This window comes from Callithrix jacchus, chromosome 6, assembly GCF_049354715.1.
Source record: "Callithrix jacchus isolate 240 chromosome 6, calJac240_pri, whole genome shotgun sequence".
Lineage (NCBI taxonomy): Eukaryota > Metazoa > Chordata > Mammalia > Primates > Cebidae > Callithrix > Callithrix jacchus.
The window spans coordinates 137,318,349-137,339,601 of record NC_133507.1 but is presented as its reverse complement, the minus strand read 5'-3'; the positions used below and the strand labels follow the sequence as shown (position 1 = coordinate 137,339,601).

General features: G+C 38.8%; 1 long non-coding RNA gene across 1 annotated transcript in view; it reads right to left on the bottom strand.

Annotated features, from left to right (window-relative positions):
- The window catches only part of LOC144576704 (uncharacterized), a 49,542-nt gene that overhangs the window by 2,438 nt on the left and 25,851 nt on the right, over positions 1-21,253 (bottom strand). Inside the window, exon 2 of the long non-coding RNA XR_013519088.1 lies at positions 13,825-13,904. This is a non-coding gene — a long non-coding RNA (uncharacterized LOC144576704). The remainder of the gene's footprint in view (positions 1-13,824; positions 13,905-21,253) is intronic.

Below are 21,253 nucleotides of genomic sequence, written 5' to 3'. Positions count from 1 at the left end.
CACCTGTGTTTTAATGCTAGCTGTGGGACATGTCTCCTTTGTTTTATCTAAGGTTTTTTATTTGATGCCTGCAGGGGACTGGGTGTTTATGTCTTCCCAGAATTCATATGTTGAAGTCCTTACTTTCCTATGACTGTATTTGGAGATGGGGCTTCTAAGGAAGTAATTGAGATGAAATGAGGTCATAATGGTAGGGCCCTGATCTGATAAGACTAGTATCCTTATAAGTAAATATGCCAGAGAGTTCTCTGTCCTCTCTAAGTGCATGCACTGAGCCAAGGCCGTATGAGTACAGCAATAGGGCAGCTGTCTGTAAGCCAGGAAAGAAGCTCTCACCAGAAACTGACCATGCCGGAACCCTGATCTTGGATTTCCAGCCCCTAGAACTGGGAGAAAATAAATCTCTGCTGTTTAAGCCCCCCAGTCTATGATCTTTTGTTATGGCAGCCCAAGCAGACTTAAATAATGGCTGCACTCTACGGGCCCAGAGTGTTTTGGAAACTCTGAACCAGTCATTGTGCTGGATGCCTTCCATTTGCTCCTGCAACTCCACTCTCTGCCATCCTCCCTCCTCCATCTATCCTGATTTGGAAATTTCATCTGTTTTCTGCTTTAAAAGCCTGATAATATAATAGTCAGTATTTTAAAAATTAAGACCGTTTACATTAAAATAAATCTAGACTGTCAGATTCTCATGAGAAATTGTAAGAGCCGACAATGCTGGCAATAACAAATTGGTACTTCCCTTAGACTGGGCGTTAGCTCTCAAGCTGGCCAACTTGGCATGTTTCACTCAATTGCTTTACCAGGCTGGCCTCTGTGGCCATCAGAGAATATTGTACCTATTCCTCATGCGATGGTATGAAGAACTAAAAAGGCCAAATGCTTGGAAATCCCTTTTACTGGAGGCTGCAGGTGTTCCTGGTAGCAGTTCACACTGCAACTTTTTCTGGAGCATTACCGTCAGTCCTTAGGCAATTGAAGCCACTTTGCTTGGAAGTGCCTAAGAATTTGCTAACTTCCCAAGGCAAGACCAGCAGCAATGCATTCTAAGATGGACCGCCACAACCTGGAAGGAGCAATCACTTGTCTTGACCAGAAGTGATGTGTCTTCTAGAGATGAGTTCACCTTTATTGCTCTTATAGTGCCTCAGCCAGCCCCACTGTCTGATTCACCAGTGCACAACATTAAGAGACCTACTTAATGGAAAAAAAGATGTAACTATGGGCACATGACTGTAGAATCTACTGGTCATACCAATACTACACAATTAAGAAGCTATTGGTGTGACAAATAATTAGAATGACCTCTTAAAGACACAGCTTTGACGATAAGGAGCAATTCTTTAGGATGCAGCACTAAATTTTTACCAATGGCTCTTTTATTGGTTTTATGTCCCCAATAGCTGGACTATACGGATCTAGTAGCCAAGGGCTAGAACTAGAAATGCCCCATTCACCATCACCTCCAGTAAAAGTCACACCAACCTAAAGCTTTCGCTGCCAGCTGATCACTTCTTGCATTAGATCAGTAGGCAAAGAAAGGAGTTTCCACACTGGCAGGAGAACTTGACCCTGACCATTATAAGGAGATAGGACAGCTGATACATGATGGGAGCAAGCAGGAACTTGTGCAGCATTTTGATGGATGTGGGCCATCTTTTGTTACTTTCAGGCCTTAATTGTGTTTGGCTAGTCACCAGGACCATGACCACAGTGGCGTGGTAGAGGCTTAAGACATGTGGGCAGGAGGTTCTGGGACTTCTATAGATTTCTCCTGCATAAAGATCCTCATTTCAGGCTCTTTTTCTAGGTCATACTAAGACAATTTTCTACCCCAAATCACATTATTTGGAGACCAAAAATGACTGGCACACAGTGTTGGAGCCAGCACAAGGTAGACATGGGGACTGCAGCTGGGGGCATGGTGAGGGTACTGCAGCAGAGGTTTGGTCTGCATTCACTAAGTCTGAGCTGGTGTCCACACAGGATAACCTGTTACAGGGCATTGGAGAAAAAGGGCACCTACATAGGCTGATTATGAGAGGGAAAGTGGGTTGGTGGATGCCTGAACCAAATCCAGGTGGGTTCAGGAGGTTATCTGCATGGCGTAGGGGGAAGCAGATTGGTCACTAACAGGGCAATTGAGGAAATCAATGAATTATAAAGATAGATGAAGCAAGATTTCTCACTTTTGGAGGAGGTGGTTGAAAATATAAAAAGGGAGAAAAGCTAGACTGAATCCTGTCATGTTGGAATAGAATTGGAGGTATCAGTGTAAAAAAGTGGTTTTCTAGATTGACAGGTGGGCAGATGTATGCAAATGTGTGTATGTATGTGTTTATGTGCACATGTGCACAGATTCTCTAGCTTCATTCATTGAGCGGATAACAGTGACATTGTTAATGTGTTGTCTGCCAGGCTTATTTATTGTAAATTGCTGCTTTCCCCTTTGCAACTAATATGCATTTTGTTTGGAGCTGCTTTGAAACTATATAAATATAATAATGAACAGGCCAGGTGCAGTGGCTCACACCTGTAAACCTAGCTCTTTGGGAGGCCAAGGCAGGCAGAGCACAAAGTCAAGAGATCAAGACCATCCTGGCCAGTATGGTGAAACCCCATCTCTACTAAAAATACAAAAATTAGCCGGGCATGGGTGGTGCGCTCTTGTAATTCCAGCTACTCAGGAGGCTGAGGCAAGAGAATCGCTTGAACCCAGGAGGTGGAGGTTGCAGTGAGCCGAGGTCTTGCCATAGGTGACAGAGCAAGATGCCATCTCAAAAAATAATAATAACAATAATAAAATAATGAACAAACCAGCTTTTAGATCTTGACTTCTAACTCCCTTTCTCCACTCAAACAAACTAAAGCTTCCTGGAGAAATGGCTGATCTTAGGGCTGGGGCAATGAAAATACAAGATGTACTTCAAATACCTTTTTGTAGCAGAAAGTAAGGATGGGAACATGTCAAAAGAACACAGAAACCAGCGAAGGGGCTTTTACTGATCAAATCTGGAATAATTTATATCAACATAAATAATGATAGTAGTGGGTTATAAGCTACAGAATAAAATGGGAAACCATGAATCCATACTTACATAAATGCAGAAATTAATAAATGGAGAGTTTGATATGGAACAGGATGCTTATAAAGTTTCAAAGTACCTCCCAACAAAATACATATGAGTTGCCAATGAAAAAGCAGTAATTTACAGTAAATAAGCCTGGCAGACCCTATCTTAAATAAGGGATTAAAGTGAAAAGCATCAGATATGAAACAAATAAAAAGCACGCACTGCCTGATGGAATGCAATAAGAACACAGCATCTCTTCCATGATACTACTGCCAAAGATATGCAACATGAAAACCTAATCATGATCTGTCATCATCGAACGTGTCTAGATGGTGCAGTCAAGGAAAGGCCAAGGAACTGTTCTGATTTGACACGGTCCATGGAGACATGACAATTAAATGCAACATGTGATTCTGACTTGAATTTTCTATACAGAAAATTACTGGGACAACTGGCAAAATGTCAATGGGATTTGAGACTTAGAGCAGTAATCAAGCAATATTAGCTTCCTAATTTTGATGGTTTTATTCTGCAGTTATGTAAGAGAATGCTTTCATTGGTAAGAAATACGCTATAAAAGCTGGGTGAGGTGGCTCATGCCTGTAATCCCAGCACTTTGGGAGGCCAAGTCGGACAGGTCACTTGAGGTCAGGAGTTCAAGACCAGCCTGGCCAACATGGTGAAACCCCATCTCTACTAAAAATACAAAAATTAGCCTGTGTGGTGGTGCACACCCGTAATCCTCGCTACTTGGTAGGCTAAGATAGGAGAATCACTTGAACCGGAGCTTGCAATGAGCCAAGATCACACCACTGCACTCCAGGCTGAGTGACACAGCGAGACTCCATCTTAAGAAAAAATTAAAAAAAAAAAAAAAAAAAAAGAAGTACACTATAAGGTTTAGGATGGGACAGAAACTTATTCCAAAATGGTGTTTAAAAAAAAGAGTTCTTTGTAGTGTATTTGCAATTCTTCTGTAAATTCGAGATTGATTGAGAGTCAGAATTTTTTTTTTAATTTCTCTCTCATGAATTCTCATACAAAAGAAAATTTAATTTTATTATAAGTAGAATACTTCAGTCAAATTTCAAACATAATTTTTTGAGGATGCCTTTTGACAACCATATCCTGAATTGACTTGCTTCTCTCTCAACCATTCTGTTACTGCTTCACACTCAGCCAGATCCTCTCACCAGCATGTTTTGGGGACAATAGAATCACATACTGCATTTAATTGTCTCTTTTTCTCTTTTTACTTTTTTTTGAACTTGGACCTATCACTTTCATCTGTGCCTGCCTCGGATCCAGTTTCCATTCAGCATCTAGAGTGATCTCTGAAAAATTCAAGCCAGATCTCACGCTTCTCTGCTAGTAAAACTCCTCTGATCTCCTATAAACTAGAATAAAATCTGAACTCCTTACCACTGCCTAAGGGTCCCTCTTTAGATGTCAGGATGGTCTCCCTTCTCTCACCTCCCAATACTCTGCCTCTCATTTACAGCCGGTGCCTGGGGCATGGCTCACTCTGCCAGCTGACTGACCCTCTTCTCTGTACTGAGATCTCAGTGCAAGCCCCACCTCTAAAAAGCCATCTCTGATTTCCCACTCCAAAGTAGCTCTTTCTGCCCTGTTTTTAGTCTTTATTTATCTTATCTAAGTTTTCTCCACAGAATTTATGAACCACTAAAATTACTATCTTTATTGTTCATTTCCCTGAGGAATGAGAGCGAGAGACTTCACTTTCCAGCTCACTGTTATATTTCAATGCCTAAAACTGAACCGGGTTCTCATGGTGAATGAATGAATGAATGAATGAGTGCGCAACAAAAGTGTAGGTCAAGAATACAGGTTCTGTGGGAGTGACCAGACAAATACTTTTCAGTTCAGAAAATAAAATTTAAAAAAGAAGAAAATGAATAGCTGAAATTCGTAAGTCAGAAAAGGTAATTCAAATAACTTTTGAATGCAGTGCTCTGACAATATACTCTGAGTAAGACAGAATCTAAAAATAAAAGAAATGCAAAGAAACCTTGACCTGAATAGGTTTTTATTGATAATGATATTGGTGTTAACAAATTATTTTGTGTATAATAAAGCAATTAACAAATGCATTTAAGTTGTAGAAAAAGGAAGTTACAAACATGGAATGAAAAGAGATGGAAAAAAAGCCCTGTGATATATAAATTTATAATTTAATGTGATAAAAATAATAATATTCATGAACTTATGTTTCTATTTCTATTCATATGTATTATAGGCCCTTTCAAAAGGCCTGAAAGCAATAACGGTTCTAACTGTACACTCAAAAATGGTTAAGGTAGTAAATTCTATGTTGTGTTTTGTAACCATAATAAATAAGAAGGAAAACAAAATATACCAAAACGATGAAAATCCTTTATCAGTGAATACGCTAGTGCCCAAATCTTATTTTCTAAATATTCCTGATTAAAAGGCACCAAAGCTTTTTGAGAAATGAATGATTCCAGGTAAATGCAGGAAAAGTACAAAGTAATTATTGAGGAAAAAAAAAGTAAGGAAATGCTCAAACACTAAAGAATATGTTTCAAATGAACACAGAGGCTGGCTTGGAAGTTTTCTCTGGGTAAATCTGGTGCAATTTGAACATCAAAGAAAGAGGAAAAAGGTACCTTCATAACAGAGAGATCCTCTGGTTAGCCACAAGTTGAGATTGTTTTTTAATAGGAAATATTGGGAAGTACCCATCATCTTTGTAGTATTCTTGATTTGAAAAAAAAATGTTTAACTGAATCTGATCATAAGGAAACAACCAGACAAGTGTAGATTATATGATATTCTAAGAACACTGACCTTGTTTCTTCAAAAATATCAGTGTTGCAATTAACAGAAAAAAAGGTAGGAGAACTTTTGCCATGGTGGTTTGCTACACCCATCAACCTGTCATTTACATTAGGCATTTCTCCTAATGCTATCCCTCCCCTTGCCCCCCACCCCCCAACAGGCCCCAGTGTGTGATGTTCCCCTCCCTGTGCCCATATGTTCTCATTGTTCAACACCCACTTATGAATGAGAACATGTAGTGTTTGGTTTTCTGTTCATGTGTTAGTTTGCTGAGAAGGCAAAGAACAGGAACTCATTCATTTTTACGGCGGCATAGTATTCCATGGTGTATATGTGCCATATTTTCTTTATCCAGTCTATCGTTGATGGGCATTTGGGTTGGTTATTGCTATTGTGAATAGTGCTGCAATAAACATATGTCTGCATGTATCATGATCACTTTTACATTGTACTAGCCTTTTGACTTTTCTGTCTTTTTTTTTTAGATGGAGTCTTGCTCTGTCACTCAAGTTGGAGTGCAGTGGCACAATATTGGCTCACTGCAACCTCCACCTCCTGGGTTTAAGCAATTCTCCTGCCTCAGCCTCCCAAGGAGCTGGGATTACAGATTGCCCACCACCACATCCAACTATTTATATGGGTTTGAAATTTAAAAAATGCAGATGCCCCTCAACGTATGATGGGGTTACATCCTGATAAATCCACCAGCAGTTGAAAAAATCGTAAGTTGAAAATGCATTTAATATACCTAACCTACCAAAACATCGTAGCTTAGCCTAGCCTACCTTGAACATACTCAGAATAATTATGATATTAGCCTGGAGTTGGGAAAAATCATCTAACATGAAGCCTATTTTATAATAAGATGTTGAGTATTGCATGTAATTTACTGAATGCTATATTGAAAGTGAAAAACAGATGGTTGTATGAGTACTTGAAGTATGATTTCTACCAAATGCTTTCGTATCATTGTAAAGTAAAAAAAATCAGGTTGAACCATCATAGGTCACGAACTGCCTGTGGTTGAAGTAAAGATAGGTAGCATTAACAAAAGTCTGCAGACTCTGGAGTCAGACTGCCTGGGTTCGATTTCAGGCTCTCAATTCAAGCTATGTGATCAACACTTCTTAACCTGCTTGCTTATCTGGGAAAAGAAGACTATAACAAACCTGTATCATGGAATTTTCCCTGAGGATTAAATGCAAAAATTCATGTTAAACACACAGCAGAGTGGTTTGGCACGTATAGTAAATACTCAATAAATGATATGTTGATTATTATTATTACAGTAGAAGCTGTGTTAGCTCTTCTCAGATTAAGACTTTTAGCTAATAATTAGATTATACGTACTTATAAAAATATGTATTTTAAAATTTCGGTTTCTTCTCTTTTATATCAGTTTAAGATAATTTACATCTGCATGAAAAAAGCAAATTAGAAATCTTTGTTTTGGAATCCCTAGTTTTGTTCTTTTTTGTAAATGGACTGCTTTTCCAGCCATGAAAATGACAGCATACTTAGTGCTGTCATTTAACCACATGTGACTGACTCATAATAGCTGCACAAGAAATGTGAAGGAATGAAAGGATAAGATAGTGAATAAATGAATAAACCGATCCTGGAAGTTGGGCTGCCAGACTACACTCCCCAAACTGGCAGAAGCTATGAGCCTTTGCTTTGGTTTCTAGATATCTGTGTCAGCTGCTACTCCGATATGCTGGCTAGATTTGGGGCTAATGTAGACTCTTCTATCTTCCATATTCCAGCCCTATACTCTAATTTCAGAGTTGCTTGCTTACTTTTTTGGTGGACTTTTAATGGTTCTTTTAATCTATATTCAGGCAGAGTAACAGACATGAGGAATGTATGATGTAAAAGGTGCCAAAAACACATACTAGGCAAAAAAAAAAAAAAAAAAACAACTTCTCTTCCAGCAGCCTGGGTCAGGGCTTCTTGCTGGAGAATATTCAGTTGTATTAAGGCATCTTAGTAGCCACTGGTGGCATCTAGAAGGAGTCTCCAAAAGCCTCTATCACTCCTTAGCAGGTTTACACAATTCATTGAACAGATTGAATAGTTTAACAGATTAGTCCATTAACTAGATTTTGAGAAAAGATGGCAGTTACGTGTTAGCAGAGCAAACAGAGAAAATCAAATTCTGGGGTGCGGAACGTTTAGCCAAAAGAAATACAGTTGTGCGCTATCCCCATCAAGCTACCATTGACTTTCTTCACAGAACTGGAAAAAACCACCATGAACTTCATATGGAACCAAAAGAGAGCCCGCATAGCCAAGTCAATTCTAAGCAAAAAGAACACAGCGGGGGGCATCACACTACCGGATTTCAAACTATACTACAAGGCTACAGTAATCAAAACAGCATGGTACTGGTACCAAAACAGAGATATAGACCAATGGAACAAAACAGAGGCACCGGAGGCAACACAACATACATACAACTATACAATCTTTGATAAACCTGACAAAAACAAGCAATGGGGAAAGGATTCCATGTTTAACAAATGGTGTTGGGAAAACTGGCTAGCCATGTGCAGAAAGCAGAAACTGGACCCCTTCCTGACACCTTACACTAAAATTAACTCCAGATGGATTAAAGACTTAAACATAAGACCTGGCACCATAAAAACCCTAGAAGGAAATCTAGGCAAAACTATCCAGGACATAGGAGTAGGCAAGGACTTCATGAACAAAACACCAAGAGCATTGGCAACAAAAGCCAAAATAGACAAATGGGACCTAATGAAACTCCACAGCTTCTGCACGGCAAAAGAAACAGTCACTAGAGTGGATCGGCAACCAACAGAATGGGAAAAATTTTCGCAGTCTACCCATCTGACAAAGGGCTGATATCCAGAATTTACAAACAACTCAAGCAGATTTACAGGAAAAAAACAAACAAGCCCATTCAAAAGTGGGCAAAGGATATGAACAGATACTTTACGAAAGAAGACATATATGAGGCCAACAATCATATGAAAAAATGCTCATCGTCACTGGTCATCAGAGAGATGCAAATCAAAACCACATTGAGATACCATCTCACGCCAGTTAGAATGGCGATCATTAAAAAATCTGGAGACAACAGATGCTGGAGAGGATGTGGAGAAAAAGGAACACTTTTACACTGTTGGTGGGAGTGTAAATTAGTTCAACCATTGTGGAAGACAGTGTGGCGATTCCTCAAGGCCTTAGAAATAGAAATTCCATTTGACCTAGCAATCCCATTACTGGGTATATATCCAAAAGACTATAAATCGTTCTACTATAAGGACACATGTACACGAATGTTCATTGCAGCACTGTTTACAATAGCAAAGACCTGGAATCAACCCAAATGCCCATTGATAATAGACTGGATTGGAAAAATGTGGCACATATACACCATGGAATATTATGCAGCAATCAGAAACGATGAGTTCGTGTCGTTTGTAGGGACATGGATGAATCTGGAAAACATCATCCTCAGCAAACTGACACAAGAGCAGAAAATGAAACACCGCATATTCTCACTGATAGGTGGGTGATGAAAAATGAGAACACATGGACACAGAAAGGGGAGTACTAAACACTGGGGTCTATTGGGGGGAAAAGGGGAGGGCCAGTGGGAGGGGGAGGTGGGGAGGGATAGCCTGGGGAGAAATGCCAAATGTGGGTGAAGGGGAGAAGAAAAGCAAAGCACACTGCCATGTGTGTACCTACGCAACTGTCTTGCATGCTCTGCTCATGTACCCCAAAACCTATAATCCAATAAAAAATTAAAAAAAAAAAAAAAAAAAAAGAAATACAGTTGTGGCAGCCCAGCCAAAAGGTAGGGCTCTGAGCAACAAGAAGATCACACAGCTGGGTGGGAGGAACTGATGGAAAGACAGATGTGAGTGCAAAACACAAGCCTCTCGCCTCCTCTTGTTCTCAGTTCACATGCCGTATCAAAATGTTTTTTCAAGCCCTATCATGGGAAGTTACTTTTTTAAAAAAGTAAAAAGTATGTAATGGAGATTTTCCTTCTTTCATTCTCAAAGTCTCCATCATCTTTTGAGTAAAGCATGGAATTACCTAAGCTAAAATATTCTGCCATTCCCCAGATGGATGCAAAAAACTGACCTACGAAAAGGCTGACACATAACCACTGAGTTTAAAGCACCCGGACACCAAAGTGATCAGGTCAAGAAAATAACATTTTCATTGAAAAGGAGAAAAATCTGCATCAAAAACACGTGGCTGAACTACATCCAATGAACAGCCTCTGCAGATTTTATTCTTTGACTTTAATAATATTTTAGGACCGGGCGCGGTGGCTCAAGTCTGTAATCCCAGCACTTTGGGAGGCCAAGGCGGGTGGATCACGAGGTCAAGAGATCCAGACCATCCTGGTCAACATGGTGAAACCCCGTCTCTACTAAAAATACAAAAAATTAGCTGGGCATGGTGGCACGTGCCTGTAATCCCAGCTACTCAGGAGGCTGAGGCAGGAAAATTGTCTGAACCCAGGAGGTGGAGGTTGCGGTGAGCCAAGATGGCGCCATTGCACTCCAGCCTGGGTAACAAGAGTGAAACTCCGTCTCTGTAATAATAATAATAATAACAATATTTTAAAATTTTTAACAAAATTTAAAAATCAAAATTGTCGTTTTTTGAGGTTCGCTTTGTCGTAGAATTCTTTAATATTCAATCTAGGAATTGGCAGAACTGGAGTACTTAGTATTTTACTATAAGGTATGACCAAATAATTTTTGAGAGTAACAAAAAAAGAAAAAGAACTTCCTACAACTGGATATTCCCAAAGACGGCTCACCTCCTGCAAACTCAGTGAAAGGGCACCATACCAATATACTAATGCAATTCCAGCTCTGATTTATGTTTAACTTCATAACTTTTGCAAATCGAAGGAACTGGTGATATAGGCAATATAAAAATAGTAGATAAGCTAAAAATAGGCCGCGATACATTGTTTTGTTTTATACTTGATGTTGGTGAAGTAGACAGTCAATAATATGAAAGTATTCAAAACTGATCAAAATGCAATGCAGGAGGGGTGCATACCTGGGAAACACCTATTTTGGATCAGACAGAACTAAATACATATTCTATTTTTTGCTACAACTGGCTACATAGCAAGTTACTAAGTATCTGCAAGCCTTAGCTTCCTCAACTATAAACAGGAATTGCACTACTCCATTCTCCGATTAAAGAGATAACATGTGTTAATCAGCAGGTTGAGTCTATGAGTGAGTAACACACGGTCACTATTATTCCAAAAAGAGTCACCCTGGCCCATTCCTTTTGACCCTGTCCTCGAGATTCAGCTTTTTAACATGCCTGTTCCATAATAAGGTGAGCAGTATCTGGCCTTGGATTTTCAGAGACCCACAGCCTTAAAACACTCTCTCTTTCATCTCACTTTCTATCGTATTTGAAACCTATTTAAGTGTATTAGTGACATATAAGAACTAAGGATATCAGCATCTTGAAGGGTTTTAAGTTTAAAATACTAACACATTTTATTTTCATAAACAGGGTTTAAAGAAGAGCAAAACAATTGATGCTGCTTTTTTTTTTTCTACCTGCATTCTCTCAGACTTGAGTTACATTTAAAATCCTGCTGTAGGCATCAGAGTTCAAAAACATTTTCACACAAATGCTCTCCCTTCAGGCTCCAAGTTTCTGCTACTCCCATTTCTTTTGGGTAAATGTTCCACACTCCAGAATTTGATTTTCTCTCTTTGCTCTGCCAACACGTAACTGCCCTGTTTTCTCAAAATCTAGTTACTGGACTAATGTGTTAAACTATCTAATCTGTTCAGTGAATTGCGTAAACCTGCTAATGAGTGATTGAGGCTTTTGGGAGCCCCTTCTTCCAGATGCCACTGATGGTCTACTAAGATGACTTAACACAACTTCTCTAGCTAGAGGTCCTACCTAGGCTGCTGGAAGAAAAGTTTTTGCCTAGTGAGTGTTTCTGTCAACTTTTACATCATAAATTCCTTATGCCTGTTACTCTGCCTGAATATAGATTTAAAGAACCATTCAGAGCCCACCAAAAGTGTAAAAGTAAAAAGAAGCAAGGCTTGTTGACTCAGCGAAAGTCTGAAAAGCACCTTGGACTTGGCTTATCTCCCTTCCAGCCTCTTTGTCCTTATCTACTCCCCACCTCCTCCTGAAAGCTGCCAGATTCTGACTGTAATTTTGACCCTGGTTCTTCTGAAATTCTTGTGCAATGCGTTTATTACTTTCTTCTGCTCTTGCAATTTCCTCTGATATTCTTTCAAAACCTCTTCTTATGAAATTGTCTTATTCACCCAGTGTAGACTGGCTACACTGGGTGAATAAGACAATTTTAGAATAGAGGACTCCCATTCTTTCCTATTTTGTATTTTATCTAAAGCCAAGTTAAATTCAGAACCACCTTCTGTTTTTAAATTTTGATTATACATCAGTATGTCTTAGTAACATCCACTGTTTGGCTAATCCAACCTATTTTTTTCTTCCATTAATTGATACAGATCTGAATTGGGAAGTGGTCTTCTGGTGGACTTTCCATAAGTACAAAATATTCACTCCAGCCACAGAGGTTTGCATAGCTTTATATCTTGCCTTCAATATTTATGTCCTCTGTTGGTGAGAAAGTGAAAATTTCCTAATGTTCTTGTGAGTTAAGGACACCTCAAAAGCTATTTCCATAAGGTGATTTTCCTACTCCACATTTGCTTAACTTCATGAGTGCAATCTAGTATCCTATTTAAGAAGATATTGTCTGTGGATCAGATAGAAGGCTGGAAACAAATTGACTTACTAAATCTTCAGGCAGCAAACAAAGACTTTCTGTCTGAGCTCTGTACCACAAACACAAATAACCCCAAACCCTCATATTCATGTTAATAAATTGGAACTCCCCTTCTGTCGAACACAGACAATGCCTGTCTTTTCCTAGCCCTTGGAAACAACTAATTATGTGTGTAATTCTCACCAAGTTATTACCCTTTGCCTTATCGGAAAATGTTTCCTGCTCTGTCATCTGGTTTAGTCAGTGTGTTTTTCTTGGAAAGTTTCTGTTTCTGTGTCTCTTGTACCCCCAGAAGACTCACTCTTGGGCCCAGCACACCAAATTTCTTCCCAAGTGCAGAGGAAGGGCTCCGTGGCCCCTGCAGAAGAACCACAGCTGTGGCTGTATGACTTACAGGTGGAGAAGAACTTGAAGGGAGAACACTCAGCTCCCACTGACTATTCTGGGATGTTTGAATGACTCAGTAACCATTATTCATTCAAAAGTGGTTCCTGCTGTACTTCTGTCCAGAGATCTCTACAAGGTGCCCATATGAGAGGCAATTTGGTTACGAATAATACCTGCTTTGCAAAGCACCTACCCTTATGGCTTTCAATTTAAGACCTATTGGAAACCAATGTTCCATTTTGTTCCATCAATTGGCATATTATTGAATATGACAGGCCTCTCCTTAATGACGTTTATTCGGACCCCTTGTTCAACCCTACTTTCAGCTCCTGTATGATGACTTGCCTATTTCTTTGAGGCTTCCCAGGATCTCCTAAAGGGATTCTTATCATACACATAACCCAAATTCTAAGTTAGATCTTCCTAAAAAATACCTTCCAAATTTTGTGGAAGTCTATCTAAGAATCTTCACATGATACCCACAAATAGAAAACTCATTTTACTTAAAAGCAAAAGTCTGTGGGCCTAAAAGTGTTTTTCCAGTGGCCTGACCTCCTCCACAGAAAAGGGAAGAGAGCAGACCTTTAATGCACTAGATACGGTACTAGCTGCTTTCTATAATCATTCCCACATTTTCTCACAGCAACCTTATGGATTATACTGTTAGCCCCATTTTGCAAATAAGAAATGAAGGCTCAGAGAAATTAACTAGTGCAAGTGGCTGGGCTCAGATTTTACCTGGCTCTAACGCTGATGCTGCCTCTGTGAGATATGCTCCTTTCAAGAAGGTGCTTCCCCATCCTTTGGAACAACTCCATCTAGAACAGAAAAAGGAAAAGGTAAACTAATTCATCTTAAATTTAGAGGGAGGGCAAAGCTGTCATCCTCCCAAACTCAAGAGAAATAATGCTGTAATAAATAGTTTTTAGTGGAATATATAAAATAGATTGTAAAGTACAAGTAAGTTAATGATTCTGTTTAAATAATAGAATAGAATGTGAGCACCAAACATACAACAGTCACTTTTTTTATGAGAGCTCTCGACAAAGAATTTTTTAAATGATCAGTATGCACATCTGCTCCACATCTGTAGTTTCTCTGTCTGCAACTTTATGGCTGGTGGCAACAGTGAAATTATACCATCCCTCTTCACTGTAAGGCAAATCTAAGAGGCCTCTCCACTGACCATAATGTTAGGGAACAAAATGAAGGGAAAATGAGTATCTGCGCATGGCATGGGGGCTTAGGGCAGTTTGCAAAAGACAAAGTTGAGAAGTTAGAGAGAAAGTTCCTATCATTTCAGTTGGCTGAGGCATCCTTGGAAACAGAGCTACAGATACACTCTAGGATAAATAAATGTATAGTTGGTGATGTTAAGATTCCGGGTTAGAAGGCCCAATCCACCTGTGTAAATTATTCTATCTGTAATTGATCTGTTTTGTGGTCATTTTTGTTCTGTACTGTTTTGTTTTGCTTTGCTTTTTTGTTTTGTTTTCTTTTCTGAGACAGTCTCACTCGGTCGCCCTAGCCGGAGTGCAGTGATACCATCTCAGCTCATTGCAACTTCTGTCTCTGGATCCAAGCAATTCTCCTGCCTCAGCCTCCCACGTAGCTGGGACTACAGGTGTGCACCACCACACTTGGCTAATTTTTGTATTTTTAGTAGAGACAGGGTTTCACCATGTTGACCAAGCTGGTTTCAAACTCCTGAACTAAGGTGAGCCTTAGCCTCCTAAAGTACTGGGATTACAGGTGTGAGTCACCGTGCCTGGCCTATTTTTGTTATTGTTGCTGTTTTTTACTTTACTCTCCCAAATATGAGATGATAATTATAACTATATGTGTTCAGATTGAACAGTGAGTGAAGAATAATCAGGCCACATAATTAGATATGGACTCAACCCATAGAATATGGCAAAAGGCTTCTTTGCTATTTCTCTATGACTGTTAAATCCATATTATATGTTTAACATAAAAGACATTAATGGATATTTGCAAATCAATATAAAATATGACCTGTATGGCAGGCAAAATAATGATGCCCCCCAAAATGTCCATATCCTAATGCTCAGAACCTATGAATATGTTAGGTTACTTGGCAAAAGTGAACGATAGTTACAGATGTAATTAATGTTGCTAATGAGCTGACCTAAATATGAGATTTTCTGGTTGGGCCCAATGTAATCAGAAGGGTCTTTATACGATAAAAAGAAAGGTAGAAGAGAAAGAGTTAAAGTAATGCTATGTGAGAAAGACTCAACTGCCGATGGCTGGTTTTGAAGATGAAGAAGACCATGAAATTCAGGCAGCCTCTACAAGCCAGAAAAGGCAAGAAACAGACTCTCCCTAGAACCTCCAGAAATCCCTATTGACACCTTGATTTTTACCTACATATTTACATATATATAATTGCACTTTAGGTTCTGCGGTACATGTGCAGAACATGCAGGATTGTCGCACAGGTACATACATGGCAATGTGGTTTGTTGCCTCCATCCCCCCATCATCTATATCCGGCATTTCCCCCCATGTTATCCCTCCCCAACCTCGCTACCTGCCACTGTCCCTCTCCTATTACCCCACAACAGACCCCAGTATGTGATGCTCCCCTCCCTGTGTCCATGTGTTCTCATTGTTCAACTGCCTATGAGTGAGAACATGCAGACACCTTGATTTTAACCCACTGAGACTTATTTCAGACTTCTGACCTCCAGTACTATCAGACAGTAAGTTGGTGGTGGTGTAAGCAACTAAGTTTGTGGTCTTTTGTTACAGCAGTTATAGGAAATTAAATATACTCAGTATTCTAAAGCAAAATGTTAGTATAAAATTATGAATAAATTGACCAATAAAAATGCTTATATTGTAGACATTGACAAAAGTGTCATTGATTTCCAAAGGAAGTTTAAGTGCGTGTCAGCTTCACTAAAGTGTTTGTCTGTTTGTTTGAAGGAAGAGAGGTAGGGGTAAGTAAAGCGGAAATGTAGAGTGTTGATTAATGTTGAATGATGGGTGGCAAGGGTTCATTACATTATCCTATCTGCTTTTCTGAATGTTTGAAAATGTAAGCAATAAATTTTTAAAACATTTTTCACCCCGCCCCCCCATTAAATAACTTTCAAAAGCGAACATCTAAGCGAAGCCACTATGTTAAATAGACACCGTATGTCTTTTTTCTAGAATAAAATGTGGTCACTTGAGGTCAGGAGTTTGGGACCAGCCTGGCCACCATGGCAAAACTCAGTCTCTACTGAAAACACAAAAATTAGCCAGGCATGGTGGCAGGTGCCCGTAATCTCAGCTACTTAGGAGGTTAAGGCAGGAGAATCACTTGAACCTAGGAGACCGAGGTTGCAGTGAGCCAAGATCACGCCGCTGCACTCCAGCCTTGGCGACAAAGTGAGATTCTGTCTCCAAAAAGAAAATTTTTTTTTCCAAAAGATAGTTTGCTAACAGAGTTAGAAAAAGTAAGATATATACTTCTTTTTGCCAAAGTGTTCTAAATAAAAATGATTATGTTATTTTATTTTATTCTAAATAAAAATGAATATGATAACAAAAAAAGAATTTTCAAGGTGAAAAAAAAAGAAAGACAAAAGTCTAAACCTTTCTTTCTGTGATTTAATCTGAAAACCTGTGGTATTAATATATTTCCACCAGAAATTATTAAACGATGTTTTCATAGCAGATGATTTGTTTGCTGCCTAAATTTGAAAAGCAAAGCTGTTTGTGCCTACTCATAGGAAATTATGTGTATATTTGTAGTTCTACTCAGCACAAAGAAATGCTTCTAGTGATAAGAGTAGAACTGAAAACAGAATACAATGCATTTGTATGATTAAAAACCAAAACATAAACATAGGCCTGCATCATGGAAAACACATAATGCTATTTTTGATAAGTGCAATATTTAATGCCATTTTTGCTAGCATTAGGCAAAAACTGCTTTTCCCTCTACAATCATGTGAGGCATTCGGTTAGAGTTTAAAATGCAGGGGAATTGTGAGACTGTTTCTAAGATCCTAGCACTACAAATAATGGAAATTTGCCAAAGAATTCAATGAGTTTTATTTCTTCATTGATGTAACCAAATAACCAGTAACACCAGTGACCATAGAGTAGATAGACATTCACATTGTTTTATTGTTGAATTGAGCTGCTTATTTTACAGGCTGGGAACATAAGGAATATTTAAACTATATTGACTCACACAAGGAGTTTTGCATAGAAGCATATCTACTTGGGGATCACTAGAAGAATTAACTCAGCCAGAAGAGAGAAAGACAGGAAGGAAGGAAGGAAGGAAGGAAGGAAGGAAGGAAGGAAGGAAGGAAGGAAGGGAGGGAGGGAGGGAGGGAGGGAGGGAGGGAGGGAGGGAGGGAGGGAGGGAGGGAGGGAGGGAGGAAGGAACGGAGGGAGGAAGGAAGGAAGGAAGGAAGGAAGGGCAAACTCTGGAATTTTTCTTCTTTTTTAAATAAAATTCTAACTGAGGTTCTTAGTGCCTATATAATTTAGTATACACATATCTATTGTATATTATATTACACATAGTATTTGTATATTTTATACACATACACACTTGATTTTGCCTTTCCTTATGTCAATTAGAAGCAATGTTTTTGTAAGAAATCAGAGTATCACACTAAAATGTTTATATCTAAAGTCCCTGTGGAAATCACATCTCCTGCCTTGGTTTCACTTATTTAATGGAAAGTAGATTATAGATTCTATGAATCTTGAGCCATTATCTACAGTTATGTCCTTAAAATACCTTTCTGTTCTTATAGACTTATGCATTTAGAACCATGACATAAGTATTTCTTCCAATCCTCAGAAAGTATGAGACCAAAAACTATCCAATATTTAAGTAATCATAGAAAATTTTTTACAAAGTCAGTGTTTACCAGTTTATCTTTTTAACACTATCAAGCAACAAGTTTTCCTTATAGTGATGTATGCAGTGTGAGCACTTGGCCTCTGATGTTCTTTGATGGAGAAGGAAAACAGTTGGTAATCATCATGTATATTACATACCTTCAAAAATGGGAAGACTGTTATTAGGTTACTTTTCTTCTCTTCTCCAAGAAAAGCAATTCCAATTTCGTTAACTCTTTCTTATAAGTTCCATTTTCCAACCCTCTCATCAACATTCACAGTCTCTTCTGAATTTTTTCCAAATGTTAAGAGTTCTCTTAAGATGTGGAGCTCCAAGTTGGAAAGTACAGTCTTGTAAAAATTTTACCAGTGCTGATTAAGAGCAAGTACCATCTATTTATCCATCTGTCTATTTAAAGTGAAGTGATCATGGAGCGTCTCCCAGCATGGACCATACATGTTAGGTGTCTTTTGGTGTGGCAAGAACATCAAAGAGAGGGCAGCATGTCTGTTTTTGCCTCAAGCTCCTGGCTTCGGCAAGACCACACCTAAAAGAGTTCTTAAGACATATCTAAAGCCAAATAACAGACAATGTCTTTTCTAAATAAAAGACAAAGAAACACTCTGCCGACTCTGAATCACTATTTTAGAGACCACTTGTTTTTACATAGTTAAATGTAAATTATCAAATTTCTCTGGCATGTGTGTGACTCTTCAGAGTCTTCCTTATTCATGTATCTTTTGGAGTCTTAAAATTCAGAATATTTCTTTATGAAAACATATCAGTTTTATATGTTTTGTTTCATAAAAGAAGCCAAGTTGTCTAACTACACCAAGTGAAATTTTTCATATTCTTTTTTTTTAATGGAAATTTTACTGGGTTTATTTCCAAAGCAGGCTCTAAACAATAGTACTGTTTCAGCATCTTTTATGCATCCCGTAAAGCCAATTCCTTCCCCTTCTGATTTGAAATACACTGTGGGAAAGGCTAAGGGAATTTTCCTGTTTTTGAAGTGAGCAGTAGTGCACAAGTCCTTATCCTGAGCATGAGGTTATATATATAAATATATCACAGAATCCTCTGTAGGGAGGTGATGGTATCAACACTGAGACTTGGAGAGGTGCAGTGACTTCCCAGGACATTCAAATGGCAACAGCAGAGTCCAGATCATATTCTTAAGTAGAAACCCCATTCCATTTCTTCTTAAAATTTTCTGCCCATTGCCCAGATTCACACCCTCTTTGAATTGCCTTTTCTACTCATTCACTTTATTCTTTCCTTTGTATCTCTTCATTTTCTCTATTATGTTTCTCTCACTCTCATTCATTCTATGTAATTTTAACATACATTAACTATAAATAAAATAGAGAAGAACTTAGTAAAAATGTCGAAGTGGGCTTGGGGAGTAGGAGATTTAATTAAGAATTGAAGAGTGCCCCTGTTCACATCTGAAAACATCAAATAGAAACAGTGGTATTAGGTGCATGTAACTTCCAGTTTGTGAAGCAATCGAGAAGAAAGAAGCTAAAGTTACTGAATGATCAAAAAGATGTCAAAGCACCTCAGACTCAAACTTTCAACAGTTCAAAATTTGAAAAGCTTTTTTTTTCCAAGATGAGTTGTGAGTTGTATTTCATCAAAAATAAAGTTTGGCATAAAGCAGTCCATTTTTTAAAAGCCTAAGGGAAAAAAAAATCTAGACTCTCCACTTCAAAAAGAAGCTATATTTATCAGTGTGGCTAAATCACGAATGAAGCGCCAGAGTTAGAGGAATGGAGCCAGTCGGCCTCACATGGACAAGCAGCAGCAGCCAGGCAGGCACATTCACAGCTAACCTGCTTGGCAAATTAGTGTTTGAAAATACGTGTCTCGAGTGTAGGAAGTCTGCAGGCAGAATGTTTGTGGTGTTATCAGACAAAAATCTCTGTGTACCTGGACTCGGTGTCCACGTCTTCTCAAACCCCAGGCTTCATACTGAGTTATGTCAACATGTGACTCAGGAGAGGTGGAAAGGAAAAACAGGGCACAAAGAAGGCAATATGGGGAGAAAAGGGCAAATAAAAACACAAGCCAAAGTAAGTCAGCCTAGTTCTGAAGAGAACTGTGAATAGTGTGGTTTTTTTTAAAACCAATGGTAACAAGGAAAGCTGAGTTTACATTTTATAATGCCTAAAGCTGTCTTCTAAAGGGAATATGAAGAAAATGCATATTTTCTTTTTTTTTTTTTTTAAGACGAAGTCTCATTCTATGACCCAGACTGGAGTGCAGTGGCGCGATTTCAGCTCACTGCAACCTCTTACTCCAGGCTCAAGCGATTCTCATGCCACTGTCTCCTGAGTAGCTTGGACTGCAGGTGTGAGCCACCATACCAGGCTAATTTTTGGATTTTTAGTAGAGATGGGGTTTCACCATGTTGGCCAGGCTGGGCTTGAACTCCTGACCTCAAATGATCCACCTGATTCTAAAGGAGAATTAATATTGCCCTTAAACCTAAACCATCGCCAAAAAAATGCCAGTTATTCCTATCCCAGTCTCTCAGCTCCAAGAGGGACTCATGTTAGTTTTCCTAAACAGCTTATAAATCTGTCTCCTTCATCGTTGTCAGAAAATGGTGCTATGAGCAGATCAGAGATTTTTTTGGGAGCAAATGATTGGATATTGGTCTCCCATGTAACTTGAATCTCACTGAGAAGCAGTAGCCTCAAATATCATGTGGTTAATTCTACTCCTGAAAAGCACTTTCTCACTGAAAATGAACATACTTGTATTACTGACAAATGCTTTCATAAAACAGGGATCTTTTATTTCTCTCACTTCATGGTGAAAATTATCACCTCCAAGCAATGCTGATAGAAAAGGAAAAAAAATCTTAATTTCCTTTCCATTATACAATAGCAATCATATTTCAGTAAAAGTACAGTTAATTCTGGTTGCTCTTAAATGCCAGTGCTAAATAAAGGCTAGGAGCCTGCTGGTCAGGGACTAAATCTAAAGTAACTTTTTCATATAGTGCGTAACCTACTGTGTGCACTCAATAAAGCCATCTGCATAACTAGTGACCAAATCCCTGAGTCTGCTAGACAAGGGAGGGAGTCGTCGAAATACCTAAAAAGTGTTATCTATTCCAAACCAGACAATTGAGAAAATCCAATGTTCTTGGGCTTAATTTAATGTGGAGTGGTTGATCCAATAATCCCAAACACATATCATAAAATCTACATCCAGAATCTCCAGGTTCTGCAGACACAACCCACCACTTAAATATGTGAATGTGGGCAGGAGATATGCGAG